General features: G+C 45.4%; 1 long non-coding RNA gene across 1 annotated transcript; it reads right to left on the reverse strand.

Annotated features, from left to right (window-relative positions):
* Positions 1–903: 903 nt before the first annotated feature.
* Positions 904–7,753, reverse strand: LOC147648916 (uncharacterized). The gene is made up of 3 exons (XR_015279812.1): positions 7,538–7,753; positions 1,643–5,151; positions 904–1,361 (listed from the first exon to the last, which is right to left on the reverse strand). It is a non-coding gene; the product is annotated as an uncharacterized LOC147648916 (long non-coding RNA).
* Positions 7,754–8,904: the final 1,151 nt, after the last annotated feature.

Consider the following 8,904-nt stretch of genomic DNA (forward strand, 5'->3'; position numbering starts at 1 on the left):
TGCCTTTTTGGGCTCCCTAAAAACAGGCCAGACAAAATTCAGGGAATATAAAGCAGTTCTGTTTATGGAAGGGCCTGCAGGTGCATTTCAGGCAGACAAAACCCACCCCAAAATGGACAGCAGGTCATGGGTTTCCCACTTTTATAAGTTTGGTCCATTTGCACATTGGGGTTCATCTCCCAATTCCAGCTGCAGGGAATGAAGGGATTTCCCCCAAGTTTGCTGCCCCCAGCTCCCTTTTGTTTGCATCTCTGGGGCCTGAGGCAGTGAGGTGTCCTTGGCTGCCAGGCCTGGAGAGGAATTGCTGTGTCTGCCCAAAGTGGGGAAGCAGCAGCTGCCGCTGGGTGTGGAGTTTGGAGTTCCACACTGAAGAGCTGCAGGGTCACAAATACCTGGGAAATGGAAAAGCTGAAACCCTGAGGCACCACTCCGCGGTTTTTTCTATCCTGATTAGCTTCTCTCCAAACCTGAGGGCACAAATCTCCCTTGGACTGACTCATCCCGAGGAGGTGCAGTCACTCTCTGTCATGCAGGATTTTTACAGCTCGTTCTCCGACCCTCACAAAAAGCTTTGAGAGAATTTCTCTTTCATCTCCTTTCCTCCCACATCCTTCCTCTCTCCCGACTGTTCTATTTTTAGCAGTCATTTCTCAGTGTTCCTGTTTTGTTCTCGCAGCCTTGCAATGGGTTTGGTGTGAGAAAATTTGCAGTATTTAAGGGTGAGATGTGCGTGAAATCTGCTTTTCTGGAAGCACCTAGAAAAACATGAATTAAGAGTTAAAAACCTGGCATCCATTGAAAGTTATGGATAGAGTAGAGCACAATTACTTTTGTTCTTTCATCCTTGCAATACCTAGCAGTCGCTGTTGGACACAAAATAAGTCACACAGATGCAGCTCAAGGTACGATGAAGGAAAGAGACTTTATTTCTTCTCTCACAATTTACAGGTTTCTGACCATGGCCAGGGATTGGATGGTTAGGATAACGCTTTCTCAACCGCACTGGCCATGAGAGATGCCCATCAAAAGACATGTATCAGAAAGAATGTATACATATCTATGTTTACAGTTACTATCTTGGGAAAGTCTTTAGAAACTATGTCAAGAAGCTCCACAAGCTGAGTTTTCAGGGCGACACCTAACACGTCTAGAGCTTCCTAACAGAAAATCTGCAATATTTAAGAGTGAGATGTGCACAAAATCTGCTTTTCTGAAAGGGAAAATATGAATCAAGGGTTAAAAACCTGGCATCTGTTGAAAATTATTGATAAAATTGAGCACAGTTACGCTGACAAACAACAGCAGTGGGATGTCCTGCATCAATAACAGCACAGATGAGTTGTCAGCAGCAGAATTTCTCACTGAAAGACAGGAAGATGACAAAAAAAGAGAATTAAACGTCCTGTACCTTTTTTCTGCCCCCCCCTAGGAAAACAGGCAGCGCTGTCAGACACCCAAAATGAGGAAACCAGAGACAATTGCCCAAGATGCAGGGAGGGTAAAGTAAACAAGATTCTTCTTGCCGTAATAACTGCTGACTTCAAAGGGTATTAAAGGAGCTATTCAAGGGCAATTCCTCATTGCCGTTCAAGAGGAACACGGAGATGCCACGGGCACACAGGTGTCCCTTGTTCCCTCTCACCTGGAAAATCCTGCCCAAGCCTGGAGGTGGCTCTGACCCTGCAGGGGTGTCAATGTGAGCACATCCATAGGGCTGAGAGCAGGCAAAGCCTTCTCCTTACAGAAGCATCTTCCAGGGAATGTTTCAGCCACCATTTCTCCGCCTTTATTCGGACTCAGCGCCTTCGATGACGCAAATCTGGACTCAGTGGTTTGTAACCATCGAGGGGAATTAGTCAGCAATGTGAGACTGGCACAGCTCAGCCCGGGCAGCAATAAATCCTTATCTTAAGGACTTTTTAAAAACGTTTGGAGCCGGCTTTGTTCACTCTCTGTGATCACTTCAGCTTCTCACCCTCCGCTTTTCCTGTTTTACCTTGTCCTGGTACATGATGAACAAAGCCCTGCGTGAAAGGGAACTTTGAGTCTGCAGAGCTGTTCAAAATATTTGCAAAGGTAAATTTCAGTTCTGCAAAACTTCTCTGAAGCACTTCAGCCGCACTGAAATCCTCACATGACATTCATTTCTAAATTTTAACAGCATGATGTGCTGAGAAGCCTGAAATGCACTTTGGGGCAAGAGAAGGATGTCGTGGCCTCTAAATCACTGCTAATTCTGCTAATTCCTCCCCCAGCTCAGTAAAATTTGGCTCATCCTCCTTGGCTTTTATTCTCTGTATTCCCAGGGAATTTGGTGAGTGATCCCTGCTGATCCTCACTCCCAGATCCCCCCTGGGAGCTGCCCCTGGAATTCAGCACCAATCCTGACGTTATCCCCACCACAGTCCATCCCTGTAGCTCTGTCAATGCTTGGCTCTTCTGTTTCCTACCTTGTAAAACAGATTTATTAATATTTATGCAGCTTTTAAAATGGCTTGGCCTGCCTCATGCAATTAATCATTTACTAAACTGCTAATTGAGGCAGCTCAGCCTGAGCATTCCGGTGTCACAAGGAAAATTTCAATGCCTCTAAAACTGCTTTAAAGGCCTTTAAAAGCTGTAGCCTGGTACCAAAGCCTCTCATTTGGAGTCTCCTGGGTAAAACATGGAGTTTGATCTTCAGCTGGTTGTTCTTGGATGAAAAACATGGACCGGTGAGGGAGAAGTTCAGAAATGTTCACAGAAATGATTAAATACGCATTCCTGATCAGAAGAAAAATGCTATTTGTTCTACTTTTGCCCTTGAAATGAAAGCTTTCTGGTTGAAAATGATGAATCTCTTTTCTGTTCTCGTCCCTGTGCACCTCCAAGCACAGGTGTGTGTCCCTCTGTGTGTCCCCAAGGCTCCCTGGCACCTCAGCTCTGTGCCAGGGTGGCACCCATGCACAGACAGGGAAAAAATTGTTGTAATTCAGGTATTTCCTCTCACAGAGTGATGAAAAAAGCTCATTTTGTGTGAGAAATAGAGCAGAGTGTGAGTGAGGAAGGGAGGGAAGGTGCCTTTGTGTGTCCCTGCCGTGTGTGGGACCGAGGAGCGGAAAGGAAACATTCAAGAGATGCATCCAAAAATGGATTTTTAGGGACCTGCTGTTGCCATCTGTGTGGGTGTGCCCATGGGCAGTGGTTGTGAGGATGAGGCAGGAGCAAAGGACATCACACTGGAACAAAAAGTCCTTTAACGCTTCATTCCCTACAGCAACTCCACCCATTCCCTCAAGTTTTGGAAGGATAAAATCTGGAGGTTCAGTTTAAAAAGGCACAGAAGTGGTGGATTAAAATTTAGGATTTTAACAAAAAGAATGACAGATATTGATCTCCATGACTTCACTATTTCTTGACAAAACTTTTTCAAGGAATTCTGAATGCAAAGAAACTCAAATGAATGCAAATAACAACAAATAACAGGTGGCAGAGAACTCATGGCCCAGATTTTTGCCCAATGCTGCTGTCATAGCAATTTGCTCTCAGCACTGATTTTTTGAGCCATGCTGAATAAATTTCAGATATTTCAAATAACACCTCCTGAGGCTTAGGTTTGCTCTGGTTCAAATAGGGGCACACGTGGCAGCTGGGGACATGCTGCAAGCTGTGATCCATGACCAGGATTGTTTCCCATCAAATTCATTCAGACAGGGCAATTTACTGGATAAATTGCAGGACAAACAGAGCTGTTTGGAGAAGTCATTATCTTGGCGGTTCTCTGAGTGGCCTGGCTGCCATTCCAAGAGGGTTTTGTAGGAAAGCTGACAGTGGAAATGAGGTTTCCAGGATAACTCCAGGTCTGGGGAGCTCTGCTCCCTGTCCAGTGGACAGGCACTGGTGTAACTGGTGTAAGGGCTTGCTTGTGGGCAGGGATCACCCTGCAGGTCACCGAGGGCTGCAGCGTTCCCTGGAATGCCAGATCCAGCTGCACAAGGTCAAAAAAGGGGGAAAATGATCAATAGCACCCAACCTGCCCCAATCTGAGGTGATGTTCAGGCCAGGCTGGACCTGGAGCAGCCTGGGACAGTGTGAGATGTCCCTGCCCATGGCAGGGGGGCACTGGATGGGCTTTAAGGTCCCTTCAATCCTAAACCATTCCAGGGTTCCATGACATTTCTGCCCTAATTGGCACAGAAAGGACCAGGAGCAGCTGATATCACTGAAGGGATATTCCTGCTTTGGTTACGGGATGAACTGCCATGGGTTCACTCTCCAGCCGATGTCACTGCAGGGATGTTCCTGCTTTGGTTATGGGATGAACTGCCATGGGTTCACTCTCCAGCTGATGTCACTGCAGGGATGTTCCTGCTTTGGTTACGGGATGAACTGCCATGGGTTCCCTCTCCAGACGTCACCACGAGCACGGAGTTTTCTCACACTCCTCACACAAAAGCTTTTGTTGGAATTTTCCAGCTCTCAGCGGAGATGCTGAGCACAGACAGCACTTGGAATTGTTCACTCGAGCTCCAGTTCTTCCAAGGAGAGGCTTTTCCTTTCCTCAGGATAAAGGTTGGGTGCCAGGGCAGGAGATTACTCAGAACGTGACTGTGACACCAACAAAAAGCTCATTATGGGAGGTTAATGGGAAATGCTTAACCCTGGGCTCTTCCCCCTCTGTGTCCCTGCTGGGCAGGGAATAACGACAGAGAAATCAACCCTTAACTCAGGTTCATTCACCATTCCCTGGAAGCAGGAATGTCCTGAGAGGTCTCGATTTATCCGGGCTGCTCTCTGCAATCAGATTTTGTGTGGAGGGAGGGTCAGGTTCTTCTAGGAGATAATGGCACAAGGAGAGGAAGCCTCCAGCTGTGCCAGGGGAGCTCAGGTTGTATATCAGGAAAAATCTCTTCACTGAGGAGGAGCTGAGGCTCTCAGGCTGCCCAGGGCAGTTCTGGAGTCACCACCCCTGGAGGTGTTGGAAAAACGAGCATATGTGGAGCTTTGGAACAGGGATTTGGGCACAGGTTGGACTGGATGATCCTGGAGATCCTTTCCAGCCTTGGTGACTGTGACACCAAAGTTCTCCTCCAGCAGTGACTACAATGCCTCCAAAGAGCAGAAACCAGAGATTTTAGAGATCTCCATGTTTGGGAATGACACACGTGGCTGCTGCAAAAAGGAGTGGGAGTTGTGATTAAAAATCCCATCAGTTTTCCCAAACACGGATATAAATTACCCAGAAGATCCATCTTTTCCACCATCCCTTGGCTTTTCCCACTTTATCCTGGCTCCCCCTTGGGGGCTGCCCCAGATCCAGATCCTTTTCCAACAGGACCAAAGGGCAGTTCCGGGTGCCTGGCTCCACTCTGAGCTCAGCCACAGCAATTCCCTTGAAGGATCCCAGTGCCACATCCCAGTTTCCAAGGAATTGCCACAACAAATCCCGACCCTGGATTGCGAATTCTCCTGAATGGCGACAGCCACAGTGGCTAAACACACAGAGGAACTTCTGCTGACACTGCTTTATCACATGCAGCAGAATTTCATACTCAAGAAATTTAAAAAGTAGGGTTTTTTTTTCCTTTTAAAATGCAATAAAAATTATATATAAAAAGTTAAATGCGATATAAGTATAAAATAATGTGCAAAATAAATCAAAGCCTATACTGAGAATAAAGCCCTAGGAATTATTTATGTATTAGAGAGTATTAGAGAGTAAGAGCCCATTGCAATTCAAGAAAATTGAATTTCCTCTGATTTTATTCATGTCCTTATTGGACTCACCCTGGAATCTTTCTTGAAATTGGGTACTTGTAGCATGAATAAACAATATAAAATTTTTATTCATTTTTTTTTTGTGTTCTATCGCTGACAAGAGTTGTTAAAAGTTACAGGGTTCATTTAATAAGTACTTGGGCAACTTCATCTCCAAACATCTTATTCCTTAATGTTTCTTTCTCATTAATTCTGTTTTTCTACTTCATAGCACCAGTGAATGTTGAAATACAGCAAAATCAGCTTTTCTTGGAGCATTCTGGCACCTTTTAACTCAAACTGCCCAAGGTCAAGATGCTCGGAAGAAAACCAAATTTTTTTTTGCTTTTAAATATTTGCCTGAAGTTTTATGAAATGTAAAAAAATAAAAAAGTCTGGCTTCAGATTTGAAACTTACAAAGCTTCCAAGGTTACAGTGCCCTTCTCAAATTTTTATGATCAAAAACAAGAGGGAAAAAAACCCCCCACATTAATTTTGCTGGGAATCAGATCTGAGCTTAGAAATCTTCTCTGATTTATTTTAAGAAAGGAGTTTGGAAATGTTTAACCCAGAATGGCCGGAGGCACAAAGGCAGAGATTGCCTGGGGTATTTGCTCAGGGGTTTAATCCTCTTTGGGCCGTTCTCCTCCTCTCTTATCAACACAGACACACCAGGAAGGCTCCAAATGTTGGCTCTGGATTCCAACAAAATGAAGACTCAGGTGAGGAGCCGCAGGTTCAAGTTCCCAGCAGAATTTCAAGGGGCTTCTTTTTGGGGAGTTGTTTTAAAGTTTCTTTGGTTGATTTCGGTATTTCTTTGGTTTCTTTTAAAATTTCATTCTGTTCTTCTCTACAAGTCAAAGCCCATTGAATCACGGAGTTGTTGAGGCTGGAAAAGGCCTTTAAGATCATCATGTCCAGCACTACATCCCCCAGTGCCACATCCACACATTTTTTTTAATTTTTCCAGGGATGGGGACTCCATTCCAGGGCTTTCCAACCCTTTCCATAATGAAATTTTCCCTAATATCCAATTTAAGCCTCTCCTGGGGCAACTTGAGGCCATTTCCTCTCATCCTGACACTGTTTCCTAGGAAAGAGTCTGATTCCCCTCCTGGCTCAGCCCCTCTTCTGGAATGTTCTACATAATCCTTCACCTGAGGGTGGCAGTGCCAGCAGGACCAGCTCATAGGCTGGACGTGAAAAATGTGCTTTGTGATGTGAGAAATTCATCCTTGGCAGCAGGAAAACCTTAAAAAACTGAGTTTAGGGACAATGGTGCCAAGAGTTGGTGGCACCAAGGGATCAAGTGTCCAAAAAGCATCAAAAAAGTGTCCAAAACTCAAAAAAGTTTGCAGGAATGGTGGAATTTGGTTGAAAATTGGATTTGATGATTTTTTGAGGCCTTTTCCAACCTTCTCGATTTGATTCAAAGTTCTAAATCCAGGAGAGCCTCTACCCTTCCTCCTTGAGAGTGGAGCAAATTCAAAGCCATCCCCACTTCAGACTGAAAACAGTGGGAAAAGAATTCCAGAGGTTTTCTCCCTGGTTTTTGTTAAAGCTTTTATGGCTACGTTTGACCAGGATTAGCAAACACCCCAAGATCTCTGCACTATTTGCCAAGACAAGGGATTGCTCACAGCACCTTCATCCAGAGCAGGGATTTGGGAATCTTTCCTGCTGCTATCGCTGCTGTCAGAACCTCAAACAAACAAGCTGAGGGAGATTGGTGGCTTTATGAAGCCACAGCCACAAGCTGGAATAAAACAAGCAAAGACCACAACAGCATGAGCCACTGACCTTGGAATTCCTGCCATGGAGGACATGGGATATCTCCTGCAGTGCTGATGAGATGTGGGAAGTGAAATTCCTGCTGTGCGCTGCCTTCTCTATGAAATCCTTCATTACTTCTGAGCTGTAAAAGTGGTGTTCATTGTTTTCTCCAATTAAAGAGCAAAAATAACAGGAAAAAATGGATTTGTGGCTCAAAAGAAGTCAGATCATAAACATGGTATTCTGTGAAACGGAGCACATGCAATTAAATGCTTTTGGAAATTTGTTTTACTCCATTTAATTTTCAGAATTTTGCGTTCTTCAGGTAATAATTGGGGAGGAGATTTTTTTTGGAATGTCCCTGTGCACACTTGGGCTGGCTCTCAGTACAGGCACTCTTTGGACAGGCTGGTTAAAAATTGCTCCCATACCCACAGCACTTTAAAGCAGTCTTTGCTTTACCTCCAATTAAAATACTCCAACGGGCCAAAAGTCACAGACAAAGCAGGAAAAGCTGGTAAATATATTTTGGCTGCATGACATCCATTAAATCCTGGCTTTGTTCCAGTTTAGAAAGCAAAATAAAGGCAAGTTAGTAAGTTTTTCTTTCTCTGACAGGGCAGGTCACTGGAACAACCTCCTGCTCCTCTCTGGACATGTGGCTATGGAGAGGCACCACAGGATTTTGTCACCTGCTGGTCCCCAGCCCCCAGAGTGTCCCCTCAGGGTTGGCTCCTGTCTCCTGCAGCCCTCCCACATCTCCTGTCACGGCAGTTCCAGAGCCACAACAGTGCAGGGGCAACTTTTCCTCCCAGTACCTGATTCCTTCATCCCCCTTTGCTAGTTCCACAGAATCACAGAATCACAATCACAGAATCGCCAGCTTGGAAAAGACCTTCAAGATCATCAAGTCCAACCCAGCCCTAACACCTCAACTAAACAACCCACTGTCACATCCAATCTTTTTTAAACACATCCAGGGATGGTGACAGCACCACCTCCCCAGGCAGACAATTCCAGTACTTTATCACTCTTTCAGTAAAAAACCTTTTCCCAAAATCCAGCCTAAATTTCCCTTGCTTGTGCTGTTTCATGGGTAAAATCCTGCAGCAAGAGGCACAGCCCGGAGCAGGATGGAACCAGAAGGCTCCCAGTGCCTGGGAATGGCAGCCTGGTCCCCATCATATGACAGGAACATTCCTCAGACAGATGAAACACGAGAGCTCTGATGTTTGTCTCGAAGTCTCACTTCTTTTCTGCCTGATGTGGATCTGGAAATATTCCATCCTCTGGCCAGGGGCTTATCTGATGGAAGACAACAGTGCGTGGAGTGAGCAAACAGGGCTGAGCTTGGCCTTTGTTCCTGCTGGGTGCCCGGGGCCTGTCCTGCTCCC

The sequence above is a fragment of the Cyanistes caeruleus genome, chromosome 29 (assembly GCF_971803275.1).
Source record: "Cyanistes caeruleus chromosome 29, bCyaCae1.hap1.1, whole genome shotgun sequence".
NCBI classification, from domain to species: domain Eukaryota; kingdom Metazoa; phylum Chordata; class Aves; order Passeriformes; family Paridae; genus Cyanistes; species Cyanistes caeruleus.